Genomic DNA, 21,609 nt, shown 5'->3' with positions numbered 1-21,609 from the left:
TAGGGAAGGTGGCCGTTATGGGTTTTTTGAGTAATGTAGGCTGTTGTTTATATAGGGAGGGGAAGTGCCCTTAAAGGGTCTTTTGGAATAATATAGGTCTATTTTTGGAGGATGGTGGTGCCCTTTCTGGTCAACGGGTATTTTGGGGTAGTTTGGGCCTTTTTTTGAGGGGGTAGTTCCCCTTTTTGCCATTGGGTCTTTTGGGATAAGGTAGGTCTTTTTTTTGGAAGATGGAGGTGCCCTTCTTGGCCACTGGGTCTTTTGGGATGCTTTAGGCCTTTTTTGAAAACAGGAGGTGCCCTTTATGGGTCTTTTGGGGTTCCATAGGCCTTTTTGCAGGGGGAAGGAGTGCCTTTTTGCCCACTGTGTCTTTTAGGACAGTTTAAGCCTTTGTTTGGGCAGGGTTGCATACATTGACAATGAGAAAGTTTACAGCATTTTTGTTTGGGGGAGGGGGAGCCCTTACTCTGGAGTCCTAAATCACACACCTTCGTGCACCAGGGGGCCAGGTACTGCTTGTCTGTCCTCCGTAAAGGGGTAACCCTTCTTCCCCACTTTACAGTTGAGACTACGCACACAGACGGGACAGCAGCGAAGAGACATTTTGAAAACTCTTTGCACCTGATGCATCCACGTGGGTGTAGGTTTCTGCCCGAGCTAACAATCTAAGGAGAAAATCACTACCCACAAGAGCTTAACATCTGATATGACAAAGAAAATCCTGCTCATAAGAGCTTACAATCTAAAAAGAAAATGTCTGCCCACAAGAGCGTAAGGTGAAAAGAATATAAATATAGCACTTACCTGATGGAAGATGGAGGTGCTATTCTTGGCCACTGGGTCTTTTGGGATGCTTTAGGCCTTTTTTGAAAGCAGGAGGTGCCCTTTATGGGTATTTTGGGGTTCTGTAGTCCTTTTTTTAGGGAGAAGGAGTGCCCTTTTGCCCACTGGGTCTTTTAGAACAGTTTAAGCCTTCTAAAGTTTGGGTAGGGCTGCATACACTGAAAATGAGAAAGTTTACAGCATTTTTGTTTGGGGGAGAGGGAGCCCTTACTCTGGAGTCCAAAATCACACACCTTCGTGCACCAGGGGGCCAGGTACTGCTTGTCTGTCCTCCGTAAAGGGGTAACCCTTCTTCCCCACTTTACAGTTGAGACTACGCACACAGACAGGACAGCAGCGAAGAGACATTTTGAAAACTCTTTGCACCTGATGCATCAACGTGGGTGTCAGTTTCTGATTGAGCTAACATTCTAAGGAGAAAATCACTGCCCACAAGAGCTTAACATCTGATATGACAAAGAAAATCCTGCTCATAAGAGCTTAAAATCTAAAAAGAAAATGTCTGCCCACAAGAGCTTAAGGTGAAAAATATATAAATATATCACTTACCTTGCAGATATCCACTTACCTTTCTCTTTACTTTATTCATCAAACTTTTTAAACTTGAGGACAAAAAATGATTCATGTATACATACAAAAATGAAAGGGGGAGATGTGCCCTTTTTAGCCATTGGGTCTTTTGAGATTTTTTAGCCCCCTATTTTTTTTAAAGGTAGGGAAGGTGCCCTGTAAGGGTCTTTTGGGTAATGTAGGCTTTTGTTTATGTAGGGAGGGGAGGTGCCCTTAAAGGGTCTTTTGGAATAATATAGGTCTTTTTTTAGAGTCTGGTGGTGCCCTTTCTGGCCACTGGGTATTTTGGGGTAGTTTGGGCCTTATTTTGAGGGGATAGTGCCCCTTTTTGCCATTGGGTCTTTTGGGATAAATTAGGTCTTTTTTTTGGAAGATGGAGGTGCCCTTCTTGGCCACTGGGTCTTTTGGGATGCTTTAGGCCTTTTTTGAAAACAGGAGGTGCCCTTTATGGGTCTTTTGGGGTTCCGTAGGCCTTTTTTCAGGGGGAAGGAGTGCCTTTTTGCCGACTGGGTCTTTTAGCACAGTTTAAGCCTTTGTTTGGGCAGGGTTGCATACATTGACAATGAGAAAGTTTACAGCATTTTTGTTTGGGGGAGGGGGAGCCCTTACTCTGGAGTCCTAAATCACACACCTTCGTGCACCAGGGGGCCAGGTACTGCTTGTCTGTCCTCCGTAAAGGGGTAACCCTTCTTCCCCACTTTACAGTTGAGACTACGCACACAGACGGGACAGGAGCGAAGAGACATTTTGTAAACTCTTTGCACCTGATGCATCCACGTGGGTGTCGGTTTCTGCCCGAGCTAACAATCTAAGGAGAAAATCACTGCCCGCAAGAGCTTAACATCTGATATGACAAAGAAAATCCTGCTCATAAGAGCTTAAAATCTAAAAAGAAAATGTCTGCCCACAAGAGCTTAAGGTGAAAAGTATATAAATATATCACTTACCTTGCAGATATCCACTTACCTTTCTCTTTACTTTATTCATCAAACATTATAAACTTGAGGACAAAAAATGATTCATGTATACATACAAAAATGAAAGGGGGAGAGGTGCCCTTTTTAGCCATTGGGTCTTTTGAGATTTTTTAGCCCCCTATTTTTTTTAAAGGTAGGGAAGGTGGCCGTTATGGGTTTTTTGAGTAATGTAGGCTGTTGTTTATATAGGGAGGGGAAGTGCCCTTAAAGGGTCTTTTGGAATAATATAGGTCTTTTTTTGGAGGATGGTGGTGCCCTTTCTGGTCAACGGGTATTTTGGGGTAGTTTGGGCCTTTTTTTGAGGGGGTAGTTCCCCTTTTTGCCGTTGGGTCTTTTGGGATAAGGTAGGTCTTTTTTTTGGAACATGGAGGTGCCCTTCTTGGCCACTGGGTCTTTTGGGATGCTTTAGGCCTTTTTTGAAAACAGGAGGTGCCCTTTATGGGTCTTTTGGGGTTCCATAGGCCTTTTTTCAGGGGGAAGGAGTGCCTTTTTGCCCACTGGGTCTTTTAGGACAGTTTAAGCCTTTGTTTGGGCAGGGTTGCATACATTGACAATGAGAACGTTTACAGCATTTTTGTTTGGGGGAGGGGGAGCCCTTACTCTGGAGTCCTAAATCACACACCTTCGTGCACCAGGGGGCCAGGTACTGCTTGTCTGTCCTCCGTAAAGGGGTAACCCCTCTTCCCCACTTTACAGTTGAGACTACGCACACAGACGGGACAGCAGCGAAGAGACATTTTGAAAACTCTTTGCACCTGATGCATCCACGTGGGTGTCGGTTTCTGCCCGAGCTAACAATCTAAGGAGAAAATCACTGCACACAAGAGCTTAACATCTGATATGACAAAGAAAATCCTGCTCATAAGAGCTTACAATCTAAAAAGAAAATGTCTGCCCACAAGAGCATAAGGTGAAAAGAATATAAATATAGCACTTACCTGATGGAAGATGGAGGTGCTCTTCTTGGCCACTGGGTCTTTTGGGATGCTTTAGGCCTTTTTTGAAAGCAGGAGGTGCCCTTTATGGGTATTTTGGGGTTCTGTAGGCCTTTTTCTAGGGAGAAGGAGTGCCCTTTTGCCCATTGGGTCTTTTAGAGCAGTTTAAGCCTTTGTTTGGGTAGGGCTGCATACACTGACAATGAGAAAGTTTACAGCATTTTTGTTTGGGGGAGAGGGAGCCCTTACTCTGGAGTCCAAAATCACACACCTTCGTGCACCAGGGGGCCAGGTACTGCTTGTCTGTCCTCCGTAAAGGGGTAACCCTTCTTCCCCACTTTACAGTTGAGACTACACACACAGACAGGACAGCAGCGAAGAGACATTTTGAAAACTCTTTGCACCTGATGCATCCACGTGGGTGTCAGTTTCTGATTGAGCTAACATTCTAAGGAGAAAATCACTGCCCACAAGAGCTTAACATCTGATATGACAAAGAAAATCCTGCTCATAAGAGCTTAAAATTTAAAAAGAAAATGTCTGCCCACAAGAGCTTAAGGTGAAAAATATATAAATATATCACTTACCTTGCAGATATCCACTTACCTTTCTCTTTACTTTATTCATCAAACATTATAAACTTGAGGACAAAAAATGATTCATGTATACATACAAAAATGAAAGGGGGAGAGGTGCCCTTTTTAGCCATTGGGTCTTTTTGAGATTTTTTAGCCCCCTATTTTTTTTAAAGGTAGGGAAGGTGGCCGTTATGGGTTTTTTGAGTAATGTAGGCTTTTGTTTATATAGGGAGGGGAAGTGCCCTTAAAGGGTCTTTTGGAATAATATAGGTCTTTTTTTAGAGGATGGTGGTGCCCTTTCTGGTCAACGGGTATTTTGGGGTAGTTTGGGCCTTTTTTTGAGGGGGTAGTTCCCCTTTTTGCCATTGGGTCTTTTGGGATAAGGTAGGTCTTTTTTTTGGAAGATGGAGGTGCCCTTCTTAGCCACTGGGTCTTTTGGGATGCTTTTGGCCTTTTTTGAAAACAGGAGGTGCCCTTTATGTGTCTTTTGGGGTTCCATAGGCCTTTTTTCAGGGGGAAGGAGTGTCTTTTTGCCCACTGGGTCTTTTAGGACAGTTTAAGCCTTTGTTTGGGCAGGGTTGCATACATTGACAATGAGAAAGTTTACAGCATTTTTGTTTGGGGGAGGGGGAGCCCTTACTCTGGAGTCCTAAGTCACACACCTTCGTGCACCAGGGGGCCAGGTACTGCTTGTCTGTCCTCCGTAAAGGGGTAACCCTTCTTCCCCACTTTACAGTTGAGACTACGCACACAGACGGGACAGCAGCGAAGAGACATTTTGAAAACTCTTTGCACCTGATGCATCCACGTGGGTGTAGGTTTCTGCCCGAGCTAACAATCTAAGGAGAAAATCACTGCCCACAAGAGCTTAACATCTGATATGACAAAGAAAATCCTGCTCATAAGAGCTTAAAATCTAAAAAGAAAATGTCTGCCCACAAGAGCTTAAGGTGAAAAATATATAAATATATCACTTACCTTGCAGATATCCACTTACCTTTCTCTTTACTTTATTTATCAAACTTTTTAAACTTGAGGACAAAAAATGATTCATGTATACATACAAAAATGAAAGGGGGAGATGTGTCCTTTTTAGCCATTGGGTCTTTTGAGATTTTTTAGCCCCCTTTTTTTTTTAAAGGTAGGGAAGGTGCCCTGTAAGGGTCTTTTGGGTAATGTAGGCTTTTGTTTATGTAGGGAGGGGAGGTGCCCTTAAAGGGTCTTTTGGAATAATATAGGTCATTTTTTAGAGGCTGGTGGTGCCCTTTCTGGCCACTGGGTATTTTGGGGTAGTTTGAGCCTTTTTTTGAGGGGGTAGTGCCCCTTTTTGCCATTGGTTCTTTTGGGATAAGTTAGGTCTTTTTTTGGAAGATGGAGGTGCCCTTCTTGGCCACTGGGTCTTTTGGGATGCTTTAGGCCTTTTTTGAAAACAGGAGGTGCCCTTTATGGGTCTTTTGGGGTTCCGTAGGCCTTTTTTCAGGGGGAAGGAGTGCCTTTTTGCCCACTGGGTCTTTTAGGACAGTTTAAGCGTTTGTTTGGGCAGGGTTGTATACATTGACAATGAGAAAGTTTACAGCATTTTTGTTTGAGGGAGGGGGAGCCCTTACTCTGGAGTCCTAAATCACACACCTTCGTGCACCAGGGGGCCAGGTACTGCTTGTCTGTCCTCCGTAAAGGGGTAACCCTTCTTCCCCACTTTACAGTTGAGACTACGCACACAGACGGGACAGCAGCGAAGAGACATTTTGAAAACTCTTTGCACCTGATGCATCCACGTGGGTGTAGGTTTCTGCCCGAGCTAACAATCTAAGGAGAAAATCACTGCCCACAAGAGCTTAACATCTGATATGACAAAGAAAATCCTGCTCATAAGAGCTTACAATCTAAAAAGAAAATGTCTGCCCACAAGAGCATAAGGTGAAAAGAATATAAATATAGCACTTACCTGATGGAAGATGGAGGTGCTCTTCTTGGCCACTGGGTCTTTTGGGATGCTTTAGGCCTTTTTTGAAAGCAGGAGGTGCCCTTTATGGTTATTTTGGGGTTCTGTAGTCCTTTTTTTAGGGAGAAGGAGTGCCCTTTTGCCCACTGGGTCTTTTAGAACAGTTTAAGCCTTCTAAAGTTTGGGTAGGGCTGCATACACTGAAAATGAGAAAGTTTACAGCATTTTTGTTTGGGGGAGAGGGAGCCCTTACTCTGGAGTCCAAAATCACACACCTTCGTGCACCAGGGGGCCAGGTACTGCTTGTCTGTCCTCCTTAAAGGGGTAACCCTTCTTCCCCACTTTACAGTTGAGACTACGCACACAGACAGGACAGCAGCGAAGAGACATTTTGAAAACTCTTTGCACCTGATGCATCCACGTGGGTGTCAGTTTCTGATTGAGCTAACATTCTAAGGAGAAAATCACTGCCCACAAGAGCTTAACATCTGATATGACAAAGAAATTCCTGCTCATAAGAGCTTAAAATCTAAAAAGAAAATGTCTGCCCACAAGAGCTTAAGGTGAAAAGTATATAAATATATCACTTACCTTGCAGATATCCACTTACCTTTCTCTTTACTTTATTCATCAAACATTATAAACTTGAGGACAAAAAATGATTCATGTATACATACAAAAATGAAAGGGGGAGATGTGCCCTTTTTAACCATTGGGTCTTTTGAGATTTTTTAGCCCCCTATTTTTTTTAAAGGTAGGGAAGGTGCCCTGTAAGGGTCTTTTGGGTAATGTAGGCTTTTGTTTATGTAGGGAGGGGAGGTGCCCTTAAAGGGTCTTTTGGAATAATATAGGTCTTTTTTTAGAGGCTGGTGGTGCCCTTTCTGGCCACTGGGTATTTTGGGGTAGTTTGGGCCTTTTTTTGAGGGGGTAGTGCCCCTTTTTGCCATTGGGTCTTTTGGGATAAGTTAGGTCTTTTTTTGGAAGATGGAGGTGCCCTTCTTGGCCACTGGGTCTTTTGGGATGCTTTAGGCCTTTTTTGAAAACAGGAGGTGCCCTTTATGGGTCTTTTGGGGTTCCGTAGGCCTTTTTTCAGGGGGAAGGAGTGCCTTTTTGCCCACTGGGTCTTTTAGGACAGTTTAAGCCTTTGTTTGGGCAGGGTTGCATACATTGACAATGAGAAAGTTTACAGCATTTTTGTTTGGGGGAGGGGGAGCCCTTACTCTGGAGTCCTAAATCACACACCTTCGTGCACCAGGGGGCCAGGTACTGCTTGTCTGTCCTCCGTAAAGGGGTAACCCTTCTTCCCCACTTTACAGTTGAGACTACGCACACAGACGGGACAGGAGCGAAGAGACATTTTGAAAACTCTTTGCACCTGATGCATCCACGTGGGTGTAGGTTTCTGCCCGAGCTAACAATCTAAGGAGAAAATCACTGCCCACAAGAGCTTAACATCTGATATGACAAAGAAAATCCTGCTCATAAGAGCTTAAAATCTAAAAAGAAAATGTCTGCCCACAGGAGCTTAAGGTGAAAAGTATATAAATATATCACTTACCTTGCAGATATCCACTTACCTTTCTCTTTACTTTATTCATCAAACATTATAAACTTGAGGACAAAAAATGATTCATGTATACATACAAAAATGAAAGGGGGAGAGGTGCCCTTTTTAACCATTGGGTCTTTTGAGATTTTTTAGCCCCCTATTTTTTTTAAAGGTAGGGAAGGTGGCCGTTATGGGTTTTTTGAGTAATGTAGGCTGTTGTTTATATAGGGAGGGGAAGTGCCCTTAAAGGGTCTTTTGGAATAATATAGGTCTTTTTTTGGAGGATGGTGGTGCCCTTTCTGGTCAACGGGTATTTTGGGGTAGTTTGGGCCTTTTTTTGACGGGGTAGTTCCCCTTTTTGCCATTGGGTCTTTTGGGATAAGGTAGGTCTTTTTTTTGGAAGATGGAGGTGCCCTTCTTGGCCACTGGGTCTTTTGGGATGCTTTAGGCCTTTTTTGAAAACAGGAGGTGCCCTTTATGGGTCTTTTGGGGTTCCATAGGCCTTTTTGTAGGGGGAAGGAGTGCCTTTTTGCCCACTGGGTCTTTTAGGACAGTTTAAGCCTTTGTTTGGGCAGGGTTGCATACATTGACAATGAGAACGTTTACAGCATTTTTGTTTGGGGGAGGGGGAGCCCTTACTCTGGAGTCCTAAATCACACACCTTCGTGCACCAGGGGGCCAGGTACTGCTTGTCTGTCCTCCGTAAAAGGGTAACCCTTCTTCCCCACTTTACAGTTGAGACTACGCACACAGACGGGACAGCAGCGAAGAGACATTTTGAAAACTCTTTGCACCTGATGCATCCACGTGGGTGTAGGTTTCTGCCCGAGGTAACAATCTAAGGAGAAAATCACTGCCCACAAGAGCTTAACATCTGATATGACAAAGAAAATCCTGCTCATAAGAGCTTAAAATCTAAAAAGAAAATGTCTGCCCACAAGAGCTTAAGGTGAAAAATATATAAATATATCACTTACCTTGCAGATATCCACTTACCTTTCTCTTTACTTTATTTATCAAACTTTTTAAACTTAAGGACAAAAAATGATTCATGTATACATACAAAAATGAAAGGGGGAGATGTGCCCTTTTTAGCCATTGGGTCTTTTGAGATTTTTTAGCCCCCTATTTTTTTTAAAGGTAGGGAAGGTGCCCTGTAAGGGTCCTTTGGGTAATGTAGGCTTTTGTTTATGTAGGGAGGGGAGGTGCCCTTAAAGGGTCTTTTGGAATAATATAGGTCTTTTTTTAGAGGCTGGTGGTGCCCTTTCTGGCCACTGGGTATTTTGGGGTAGTTTGGGCCTTTTTTTGAGGGGGTAGTGCCCCTTTTTGCCATTGGGTCTTTTGGGATAAGTTAGGTCTTTTTTTGGAAGATGGAGGTGCCCTTCTTGGCCACTGGGTCTTTTGGGATGCTTTAGGCCTTTTTTGAAAACAGGAGGTGCCCTTTATGGGTCTTTTGGGGTTCCGTAGGCCTTTTTTCAGGGGGAAGGAGTGCCTTTTTGCCCACTGGGTCTTTTAGGACAGTTTAAGCCTTTGTTTGGGCAGAGTTGCATACATTGACAATGAGAAAGTTTACAGCATTTTTGCTTGGGGGAGGGGGAGCCCTTACTCTGGAGTCCTAAATCACACACCTTCGTGCATCAGGGGGCCAGGTACTGCTTGTCTGTCCTCCGTAAAGGGGTAACCCTTCTTCCCCACTTTACAGTTGAGACTACGCACACAGACGGGACAGGAGCGAAGAGACATTTTGAAAACTCTTTGCACCTGATGCATCCACGTGGGTGTCGGTTTCTGCCCGAGCTAACAATCTAAGGAGAAAATCACTGCCCGCAAGAGCTTAACATCTGATATGACAAAGAAAATCCTGCTCATAAGAGCTTAAAATCTAAAAAGAAAATGTCTGCCCACAAGAGCTTAAGGTGAAAAGTATATAAATATATCACTTACCTTGCAGATATCCACTTACCTTTCTCTTTACTTTATTCATCAAACATTATAAACTTGAGGACAAAAAATGATTCATGTATACATACAAAAATGAAAGGGGGAGAGGTGCCCTTTTTAGCCATTGGGTCTTTTGAGATTTTTTAGCCCCCTATTTTTTTTAAAGGTAGGGAAGTTGGCCCTTATGGGTTTTTTGAGTAATGTAGGCTGTTGTTTATATAGGGAGGGGAAGTGCCCTTAAAGGGTCTTTTGGAATAATATAGGTCTTTTTTTGGAGGATGGTGGTGCCCTTTCTGGTCAACGGGTATTTTGGGGTAGTTTGGGCCTTTTTTTGAGGGGGTAGTTCCCCTTTTTGCCATTGGGTCTTTTGGGATAAGGTAGGTCTTTTTTTTGGAAGATGGAGGTGCCCTTCTTGGCCACTGGGTCTTTTGGGATGCTTTAGGCCTTTTTTGAAAACAGGAGGTGCCCTTTATGGGTCTTTTGGGGTTCCATAGGCCTTTTTGCAGGGGGAAGGAGTGCCTTTTTTGCCCACTGGGTCTTTTAGGACAGTTTAAGCCTTTGTTTGGGCAGGGTTGCATACATTGACAATGAGAACCTTTACAGCATTTTTGTTTGGGGGAGGGGGAGCCCTTACTCTGGAGTCCTAAATCACACACCTTCGTGCAGCAGGGGGCCAGGTACTGCTTGTCTGTCCTCCGTAAAGGGGTAACCCTTCTTCCCCACTTTACAGTTGAGACTACGCACACAGACGGGACAGCAGCGAAGAGACATTTTGAAAACTCTTTGCACCTGATGCATCCACGTGGGTGTAGGTTTCTGCCCGAGCTAACAATCTAAGGAGAAAATCACTACCCACAAGAGCTTAACATCTGATATGACAAAGAAAATCCTGCTCATAAGAGCTTACAATCTAAAAAGAAAATGTCTGCCCACAAGAGCATAAGGTGAAAAGAATATAAATATAGGACTTACCTGATGGAAGATGGAGGTGCTCTTCTTGGCCACTGGGTCTTTTGGGATGCTTTAGGCCTTTTTTGAAAGCAGGAGGTGCCCTTTATGGGTATTTTGGGGTTCTGTAGTCCTTTTTTTAGGGAGAAGGAGTGCCCTTTTGCCCACTGGGTCTTTTAGAACAGTTTAAGCCTTCTAAAGTTTGGGTAGGGCTGCATACACTGAAAATGAGAAAGTTTACAGCATTTTTGTTTGGGGGAGAGGGAGCCCTTACTCTGGAGTCCAAAATCACACACCTTCGTGCACCAGGGGGCCAGGTACTGCTTGTCTGTCCTCCGTAAAGGGGTAACCCTTCTTCCCCACTTTACAGTTGAGACTACGCACACAGACAGGACAGCAGCGAAGAGACATTTTGAAAACTCTTTGCACCTGATGCATCCACGTGGGTGTCAGTTTCTGATTGAGCTAACATTCTAAGGAGAAAATCACTGCCCACAAGAGCTTAACATCTGATATGACAAAGAAATTCCTGCTCATAAGAGCTTAAAATCTAAAAAGAAAATGTCTGCCCACAAGAGCTTAAGGTGAAAAGTATATAAATATATCACTTACCTTGCAGATATCCACTTACCTTTCTCTTTACTTTATTCATCAAACATTATAAACTTGAGGACAAAAAATGATTCATGTATACATACAAAAATGAAAGGGGGAGAGGTGCCCTTTTTAGCCATTGGGTCTTTTGAGATTTTTTAGCCCCCTATTTTTTTTAAAGGTAGGGAAGGTGCCCTGTAAGGGTCCTTTGGGTAATGTAGGCTTTTGTTTATGTAGGGAGGGGAGGTGCCCTTAAAGGGTCTTTTGGAATAATATAGGTCTTTTTTTAGAGGCTGGTGGTGCCCTTTCTGGCCACTGGGTATTTTGGGGTAGTTTGGGCCTTTTTTTGAGGGGGTAGTGCCCCTTTTTGCCATTGGGTCTTTTGGGATAAGTTAGGTCTTTTTTTGGAAGATGGAGGTGCCCTTCTTGGCCACTGGGTCTTTTGGGATGCTTTAGGCCTTTTTTGAAAACAGGAGGTGCCCTTTATGGGTCTTTTCGGGTTCCGTAGGCCTTTTTTCAGGGGGAAGGAGTGCCTTCTTGCCCACTGGGTCTTTTAGGACAGTTTAAGCCTTTGTTTGGGCAGGGTTGCATACATTGACAATGAGAACGTTTACAGCATTTTTGTTTGGGGGAGGGGGAGCCCTTACTCTGGAGTCCTAAATCACACACCTTCGTGCAGCAGGGGGCCAGGTACTGCTTGTCTATCCTCCGTAAAGGGGTAACCCTTCTTCCCCACTTTACAGTTGAGACTACGCACACAGACGGGACAGCAGCGAAGAGACATTTTGAAAACTCTTTGCACCTGATGCATCCACGTGGGTGTAGGTTTCTGCCCGAGCTAACAATCTAAGGAGAAAATCACTGCCCACAAGAGCTTAACATCTGATATGACAAAGAAAATCCTGCTCATAAGAGCTTAAAATCTAAAAAGAAAATGTCTGCCCACAAGAGCTTAAGGTGAAAAATATATAAATATATCACTTACCTTGCAGATATCCACTTACCTTTCTCTTTACCTTATTTATCAAACTTTTTAAACTTAAGGACAAAAAATGATTCATGTATACATACAAAAATGAAAGGGGGAGATGTGCCCTTTTTAACCATTGGGTCTTTTGAGATTTTTTAGCCCCCTATTTTTTTTAAAGGTAGGGAAGGTGCCCTGTAAGGGTCTTTTGGGTAATGTAGGCTTTTGTTTATGTAGGGAGAGGAGGTGCCCTTAAAGGGTCTTTTGGAATAATATAGGTCTTTTTTTAGAGGCTGGTGGTGTCCTTTCTGGCCACTGGGTATTTTGGGGTAGTTTGGGCCTTTTTTTGAGGGGGTAGTGCCCCTTTTTGCCATTGGGTCTTTTGGGATAAGTTAGGTCTTTTTTTGGAAGATGGAGATGCCCTTCTTGGCCACTGGGTCTTTTGGGATGCTTTAGGCCTTTTTTGAAAACAGGAGGTGCCCTTTATGGGTCTTTTGGGGTTCCGTAGGCCTTTTTTCAGGGGGAAGGAGTGCCTTTTTGCCCACTGGGTCTTTTAGGACAGTTTAAGCGTTTGTTTGGGCAGGGTTGCATACATTGACAATGAGAAAGTTTACAGCATTTTTGTTTGGGGGAGGGGGAGCCCTTACTCTGGAGTCCTAAATCACACACCTTCGTGCACCAGGGGGCCAGGTACTGCTTGTCTGTCCTCCGTAAAGGGGTAACCCTTCTTCCCCACTTTACAGTTGAGACTACGCACACAGACGGGACAGCAGCGAAGAGACATTTTGAAAACTCTTTGCACCTGATGCATCCACGTGGGTGTCGGTTTCTGCCCGAGCTAACAATCTAAGGAGAAAATCACTGCCCACAAGAGCTTAACATCTGATATGACAAAGAAAATCCTGCTCATAAGAGCTTACAATCTAAAAAGAAAATGTCTGCCCACAAGAGCATAAGGTGAAAAGAATATAAATATAGCACTTACCTGATGGAAGATGGAGGTGCTCTTCTTGGCCACTGGGTCTTTTGGGATGCTTTAGGCCTTTTTTGAAAGCAGGAGGTGCCCTTTATGGGTATTTTGGGGTTCTGTAGGCCTTTTTTTAGGGAGAAGGAGTGCCCTTTTGCCCATTGGGTCTTTTAGAACAGTTTAAGCCTTTGTTTGGGTAGGGCTGCATACACTGACAATGAGAAAGTTTACAGCATTTTTGTTTGGGGGAGAGGGAGCCCTTACTCTGGAGTCCAAAATCACACACCTTCGTGCACCAGGGGGCCAGGTACTGCTTGTCTGTCCTCCCTAAAGGGGTAACCCTTCTTCCGCACTTTACAGTTGAGACTACACACACAGACAGGACAGCAGCGAAGAGACATTTTGAAAACTCTTTGCACCTGATGCATCCACGTGGGTGTCAGTTTCTGATTGAGCTAACATTCTAAGGAGAAAATCACTGCCCACAAGAGCTTAACATCTGATATGACAAAGAAAATCCTGCTCATAAGAGCTTAAAATCTAAAAAGAAAATGTCTGCCCACAAGAGCTTAAGGTGAAAAATATATAAATATATCACTTACCTTGCAGAAATCCACTTACCTTTCTCTTTACTTTATTCATCAAACTTTTTAAACTAGAGGACAAAAAATGATTCATGTATACATACAAAAATGAAAGGGGGAGATGTGCCCTTTTTAGCCATTGGGTCTTTTGAGATTTTTTAGCCCCCTATTTTTTTTAAAGGTAGGGAAGGTGCCCTGTAAGGGTCTTTTGGGTAATGTAGGCTTTTGTTTATGTAGGGAGGGGAGGTGCCCTTAAAGGGTCTTTTGGAATAATATAGGTCTTTTTTTAGAGGATGGTGGTGCCCTTTCTGGTCAACGGGTATTTTGGGGTAGTTTGGGCCTTTTTTTGAGGGGGTAGTTCCCCTTTTTGCCATTGGGTCTTTTGGGATAAGGTAGGTCTTTTTTTTGGAAGATGGAGGTGCCCTTCTTGGCCACTGGGTCTTTTGGGATGCTTTAGGCCTTTTTTGAAAACAGGAGGTGCCCTTTATGGGTCTTTTGGGGTTCCATAGGCCTTTTTGCAGGGGGAAGGAGTGCCTTTTTGCCCACTGGGTCTTTTAGGACAGTTTAAGCCTTTGTTTGGGCAGGGTTGCATACATTGACAATGAGAACGTTTACAGCATTTTTGTTTGGGGGAGGGGGAGCCCTTACTCTGGAGTCCTAAATCACACACCTTCGTGCACCAGGGGGCCAGGTACTGCTTGTCTGTCCTCCGTAAAGGGGTAACCCTTCTTCCCCACTTTACAGTTGAGACTACGCACACAGACGGGACAGCAGCGAAGAGACATTTTGAAAACTCTTTGCACCTGATGCATCCACGTGGGTGTAGGTTTCTGCCCGAGCTAACAATCTAAGGAGAAAATCACTGCCCACAAGAGCTTAACATCTGATATGACAAAGAAAATCCTGCTCATAAGAGCTTAAAATCTAAAAAGAAAATGTCTGCCCACAAGAGCTTAAGGTGAAAAATATATAAATATATCACTTACCTTGCAGATATCCACTTACCTTTCTCTTTACTTTATTTATCAAACTTTTTAAACTTGAGGACAAAAAATGATTCATGTATACATACAAAAATGAAAGGGGGAGATGTGCCCTTTTTAGCCATTGGGTCTTTTGAGATTTTTTAGCCCCCTTTTTTTTTTAAAGGTAGGGAAGGTGCCCTGTAAGGGTCTTTTGGGTAATGTAGGCTTTTGTTTATGTAGGGAGGGGAGGTGCCCTTAAAGGGTCTTTTGGAATAATATAGGTCTTTTTTTAGAGGCTGGTGATGCCCTTTCTGGCCACTGGGTATTTTGGGGTAGTTTGGGCCTTTTTTTGAGGGGGTAGTGCCCCTTTTTGCCATTGGTTCTTTTGGGATAAGTTAGGTCTTTTTTTGGAAGATGGAGGTGCCCTTCTTGGCCACTGGGTCTTTTGGGATGCTTTAGGCCTTTTTTGAAAACAGGAGGTGCCCTTTATGGGTCTTTTGGGGTTCCGTAGGCCTTTTTTCAGGGGGAAGGAGTGCCTTTTTGCCCACTGGGTCTTTTAGGACAGTTTAAGCGTTTGTTTGGGCAGGGTTGTATACATTGACAATGAGAAAGTTTACAGCATTTTTGTTTGAGGGAGGGGGAGCCCTTACTCTGGAGTCCTAAATCACACACCTTCGTGCACCAGGGGGCCAGGTACTGCTTGTCTGTCCTCCGTAAAGGGGTAACCCTTCTTCCCCACTTTACAGTTGGGACTACGCACACAGACGGGACAGCAGCGAAGAGACATTTTGAAAACTCTTTGCACCTGATGCATCCACGTGGGTGTAGGTTTCTGCCCGAGCTAACAATCTAAGGAGAAAATCACTGCCCACAAGAGCTTAACATCTGATATGACAAAGAAAATCCTGCTCATAAGAGCTTACAATCTAAAAAGAAAATGTCTGCCCACAAGAGCATAAGGTGAAAAGAATATAAATATAGCACTTACCTGATGGAAGATGGAGGTGCTCTTCTTGGCCACTGGGTCTTTTGGGATGCTTTAGGCCTTTTTTGAAAGCAGGAGGTGCCCTTTATGGGTATTTTGGGGTTCTGTAGGCCTTTTTTTAGGGAGAAGGATTACCTTTTTGCCCATTGGGTCTTTTAGAACAGTTTAAGCCTTTGTTTGGGTAGGGCTGCATACACTGACAATGAGAAAGTTTACAGCATTTTTGTTTGGGGGAGAGGGAGCCCTTACTCTGGAGTCCAAAATCACACACCTTCGTGCACCAGGGGGCCAGGTACTGCTTGTCTGTCCTCCGTAAAGGGGTAACCCTTCTTCCCCACTTTACAGTTGAGACTACACACACAGACAGGACAGCAGCGAAGAGACATTTTGAAAACTCTTTGCACCTGATGCATCCACGTGGGTGTCAGTTTCTGATTGAGCTAACATTCTAAGGAGAAAATCACTGCCCACAAGAGCTTAACATCTGATATGACAAAGAAAATCCTGCTCATAAGAGCTTAAAATCTAAAAAGAAAATGTCTGCCCACAAGAGCTTAAGGTGAAAAATATATAAATATATCACTTACCTTGCAGCTATCCACTTACCTTTCTCTTTACTTTATTCATCAAACATTATAAACTTGAGGACAAAAAATGATTCATGTATACATACAAAAATGAAAGGGGGAGAGGTGCCCTTTTTAGCCATTGGGTCTTTTGAGATTTTTTAGCCCCCTATTTTTTTTAAAGGTAGGGAAGGTGGCCGTTATGGGTTTTTTGAGTAATGTAGGCTTTTGTTTATATAGGGAGGGGAAGTGCCCTTAAAGGGTCTTTTGGAATAATATAGGTCTTTTTTTAGAGGATGGTGGTGCCCTTTCTGGTCAACGGGTATTTTGGGGTAGTTTGGGCCTTTTTTTGAGGGGGTAGTTCCCCTTTTTGCCATTGGGTCTTTTGGGATAAGGTAGGTCTTTTTTTTGGAAGATGGAGGTGCCCTTCTTGGCCACTGGGTCTTTTGGGATGCTTTAGGCCTTTTTTGAAAACAGGAGGTGCCCTTTATGGGTCTTTTGGGGTTCCATAGGCCTTTTTTCAGGGGGAAGGAGTGCCGTTTTGCCCACTGGGTCTTTTAGGACAGTTTAAGCCTTTGTTTGGGCAGGGTTGCATACATTGACAATGAGAAAGTTTACAGCATTTTTGTTTGGGGGAGGGGGAGCCCTTACTCTGGAGTCCTAAATCACACACCTTCGTGCACCAGGGGGCCAGGTACTGCTTGTCTGTCCTCCGTAAAGGGGTAACCCTTCTTCCCCACTTTACAGTTGAGACTACGCACACAGACGGGACAGCAGCGAAGAGACATTTTGAAAACTCTTTGCACCTGATGCATCCACGTGGGTGTAGGTTTCTGCCCGAGCTAACAATCTAAGGAGAAAATCACTACCCACAAGAGCTTAACATCTGATATGACAAAGAAAATCCTGCTCATAAGAGCTTACAATCTAAAAAGAAAATGTCTGCCCACAAGAGCATAAGGTGAAAAGAATATAAATATAGCACTTACCTGATGGAAGATGGAGGTGCTCTTCTTGGCCACTGGGTCTTTTGGGATGCTTTAGGCCTTTTTTGAAAGCAGGAGGTGCCCTTTATGGGTATTTTGGGGTTCTGTAGGCCTTTTTTTAGGGAGAAGGAGTGCCCTTTTGCCCACTGGGTCTTTTAGAACAGTTTAAGCCTTCTAAAGTTTGGGTAGGGCTGCATACACTGAAAATGAGAAAGTTTACAGCATTTTTGTTTGGGGGAGAGGGAGCCCTTACTCTGGAGTCCAAAATCACACACCTTCGTGCACCAGGGGGCCAGGTACTGCTTGTCTGTCCTCCGTAAAGGGGTAACCCTTCTTCCCCACTTTACAGTTGAGACTACGCACACAGACAGGACAGCAGCGAAGAGACATTTTGAAAACTCTTTGCACCTGATGCATCCACGTGGGTGTCAGTTTCTGATTGAGCTAACATTCTAAGGAGAAAATCACTGCCCACAAGAGCTTAACATCTGATATGACAAAGAAATTCCTGCTCATAAGAGCTTAAAATCTAAAAAGAAAATGTCTGCCCACAAGAGCTTAAGGTGAAAAATATATAAATATATCACTTACCTTGCAGATATCCACTTACCTTTCTCTTTACTTTATTTATCAAACTTTTTAAACTTGAGGACAAAAAATGATTCATGTATACATACAAAAATGAAAGGGGGAGATGTGCCCTTTTTAGCCATTGGGTCTTTTGAGATTTTTTAGCCCCCTTTTTTTTTTAAAGGTAGGGAAGGTGCCCTGTAAGGGTCTTTTGGGTAATGTAGGCTTTTGTTTATGTAGGGAGGGGAGGTGCCCTTAAAGGGTCTTTTGGAATAATATAGGTCTTTTTTTAGAGGCTGGTGATGCCCTTTCTGGCCACTGGGTATTTTGGGGTAGTTTGGGCCTTTTTTTGAGGGGGTAGTGCCCCTTTTTGCCATTGGTTCTTTTGGGATAAGTTAGGTCTTTTTTTGGAAGATGGAGGTGCCCTTCTTGGCCACTGGGTCTTTTGGGATGCTTTAGGCCTTTTTTGAAAACAGGAGGTGCCCTTTATGGGTCTTTTGGGGTTCCGTAGGCCTTTTTTCAGGGGGAAGGAGTGCCTTTTTGCCCACTGGGTCTTTTAGGACAGTTTAAGCGTTTGTTTGGGCAGGGTTGTATACATTGACAATGAGAAAGTTTACAGCATTTTTGTTTGAGGGAGGGGGAGCCCTTACTCTGGAGTCCTAAATCACACACCTTCGTGCACCAGGGGGCCAGGTACTGCTTGTCTGTCCTCCGTAAAGGGGTAACCCTTCTTCCCCACTTTACAGTTGGGACTACGCACACAGACGGGACAGCAGCGAAGAGACATTTTGAAAACTCTTTGCACCTGATGCATCCACGTGGGTGTAGGTTTCTGCCCGAGCTAACAATCTAAGGAGAAAATCACTGCCCACAAGAGCTTAACATCTGATATGACAAAGAAAATCCTGCTCATAAGAGCTTACAATCTAAAAAGAAAATGTCTGCCCACAAGAGCATAAGGTGAAAAGAATATAAATATAGCACTTACCTGATGGAAGATGGAGGTGCTCTTCTTGGCCACTGGGTCTTTTGGGATGCTTTAGGCCTTTTTTGAAAGCAGGAGGTGCCCTTTATGGGTATTTTGGGGTTCTGTAGGCCTTTTTTTAGGGAGAAGGATTACCTTTTTGCCCATTGGGTCTTTTAGAACAGTTTAAGCCTTTGTTTGGGTAGGGCTGCATACACTGACAATGAGAAAGTTTACAGCATTTTTGTTTGGGGGAGAGGGAGCCCTTACTCTGGAGTCCAAAATCACACACCTTCGTGCACCAGGGGGCCAGGTACTGCTTGTCTGTCCTCCGTAAAGGGGTAACCCTTCTTCCCCACTTTACAGTTGAGACTACGCACACAGACGGGACAGCAGCGAAGAGACATTTTGAAAACTCTTTGCACCTGATGCATCCACGTGGGTGTCGGTTTCTGCCCGAGCTAACAATCTAAGGAGAAAATCACTGCCCACAAGAGCTTAACATCTGATATGACAAAGAAAATCCTGCTCATAAGAGCTTACAATCTAAAAAGAAAATGTCTGCCCACAAGAGCTTAAGGTGAAAAATATATAAATATATCACTTGCCTTGCAGATATCCACTTACCTTTCTCTTTACTTTATTTATCAAACTTTTTAAACTTAAGGACAAAAAATGATTCATGTATACATACAAAAATGAAAGGGGGAGATGTGCCCTTTTTAGCCATTGGGTCTTTTGAGATTTTTTAGCCCCCTATTTTTTTTAAAGGTAGGGAAGGTGCCCTGTAAGGGTCCTTTGGGTAATGTAGGCTTTTGTTTATGTAGGGAGGGGAGGTGCCCTTAAAGGGTCTTTTGGAATAATATAGGTCTTTTTTTAGAGGCTGGTGGTGCCCTTTCTGGCCACTGGGTATTTTGGGGTAGTTTGGGCCTTTTTTTGAGGGGGTAGTGCCCCTTTTTGCCATTGGGTCTTTTGGGATAAGTTAGGTCTTTTTTTGGAAGATGGAGGTGCCCTTCTTGGCCACTGGGTCTTTTGGGATGCTTTAGGCCTTTTTTGAAAACAGGAGGTGCCCTTTATGGGTCTTTTGGGGTTCCGTAGGCCTTTTTTCAGGGGGAAGGAGTGCCTTTTTGCCCACTGGGTCTTTTAGGACAGTTTAAGCGTTTGTTTGGGCAGGGTTGCATACATTGACAATGAGAAAGTTTACAGCATTTTTGTTTGGGGGAGGGGGAGCCCTTACTCTGGAGTCCTAAATCACACACCTTCGTGCACCAGGGGGCCAGGTACTGCTTGTCTGTCCTCCGTAAAGGGGTAACCCTTCTTCCCCACTTTACAGTTGAGACTACGCACACAGACGGGACAGCAGCGAAGAGACATTTTGAAAACTCTTTGCACCTGATGCATCCACGTGGGTGTCGGTTTCTGCCCGAGCTAACAATCTAAGGAGAAAATCACTGCCCACAAGAGCTTAACATCTGATATGACAAAGAAAATCCTGCTCATAAGAGCTTACAATCTAAAAAGAAAATGTCTGCCCACAAGAGCTTAAGGTGAAAAATATATAAATATATCACTTACCTTGCAGATATCCACTTACCTTTCTCTTTACTTTATTTATCAAACTTTTTAAACTTAAGGACAAAAAATGATTCATGTATACATACAAAAATGAAAGGGGGAGATGTGCCCTTTTTAGCCATTGGGTCTTTTGAGATTTTTTAGCCCCCTATTTTTTTTAAAGGTAGGGAAGGTGCCCTGTAAGGGTCCTTTGGGTAATGTAGGCTTTTGTTTATGTAGGGAGGGGAGGTGCCCTTAAAGGGTCTTTTGGAATAATATAGGTCTTTTTTTAGAGGCTGGTGGTGCCCTTTCTGGCCACTGGGTATTTTGGGGTAGTTTGGGCCTTTTTTTGAGGGGGTAGTGCCCCTTTTTGCCATTGGGTCTTTTGGGATAAGTTAGGTCTTTTTTTGGAAGATGGAGGTGCCCTTCTTGGCCACTGGGTCTTTTGGGATGCTTTAGGCCTTTTTTGAAAACAGGAGGTGCCCTTTATGGGTCTTTTGGGGTTCCGTAGGCCTTTTTTCAGGGGGAAGGAGTGCCTTTTTGCCCACTGGGTCTTTTAGGACAGTTTAAGCGTTTGTTTGGGCAGGGTTGCATACATTGACAATGAGAAAGTTTACAGCATTTTTGTTTGGGGGAGGGGGAGCCCTTACTCTGGAGTCCTAAATCACACACCTTCGTGCACCAGGGGGCCAGGTACTGCTTGTCTGTCCTCCGTAAAGGGGTAACCCTTCTTCCCCACTTTACAGTTGAGACTACGCACACAGACGGGACAGCAGCGAAGAGACATTTTGAAAACTCTTTGCACCTGATGCATCCACGTGGGTGTCGGTTTCTGCCCGAGCTAACAATCTAAGGAGAAAATCACTGCCCACAAGAGCTTAACATCTGATATGACAAAGAAAATCCTGCTCATAAGAGCTTACAATCTAAAAAGAAAATGTCTGCCCACAAGAGCTTAAGGTGAAAAATATATAAATATATCACTTACCTTGCAGATATCCACTTACCTTTCTCTTTACTTTATTTATCAAACTTTTTAAACTTAAGGACAAAAAATGATTCATGTATACATACAAAAATGAAAGGGGGAGATGTGCCCTTTTTAGCCATTGGGTCTTTTGAGATTTTTTAGCCCCCTATTTTTTTTAAAGGTAGGGAAGGTGCCCTGTAAGGGTCCTTTGGGTAATGTAGGCTTTTGTTTATGTAGGGAGGGGAGGTGCCCTTAAAGGGTCTTTTGGAATAATATAGGTCTTTTTTTAGAGGCTGGTGGTGCCCTTTCTGGCCACTGGGTATTTTGGGGTAGTTTGGGCCTTTTTTTGAGGGGGTAGTGCCCCTTTTTGCCATTGGGTCTTTTGGGATAAGTTAGGTCTTTTTTTGGAAGATGGAGGTGCCCTTCTTGGCCACTGGGTCTTTTGGGATGCTTTAGGCCTTTTTTGAAAACAGGAGGTGCCCTTTATGGGTCTTTTGGGGTTCCGTAGGCCTTTTTTCAGGGGGAAGGAGTGCCTTTTTGCCCACTGGGTCTTTTAGGACAGTTTAAGCGTTTGTTTGGGCAGGGTTGCATACATTGACAATGAGAAAGTTTACAGCATTTTTGTTTGGGGGAGGGGGAGCCCTTACTCTGGAG

Source organism: Aquarana catesbeiana, linkage group LG04, assembly GCF_042186555.1.
Source record: "Aquarana catesbeiana isolate 2022-GZ linkage group LG04, ASM4218655v1, whole genome shotgun sequence".
Lineage (NCBI taxonomy): Eukaryota > Metazoa > Chordata > Amphibia > Anura > Ranidae > Aquarana > Aquarana catesbeiana.
Note: the sequence above shows the minus strand (reverse complement) of the source record.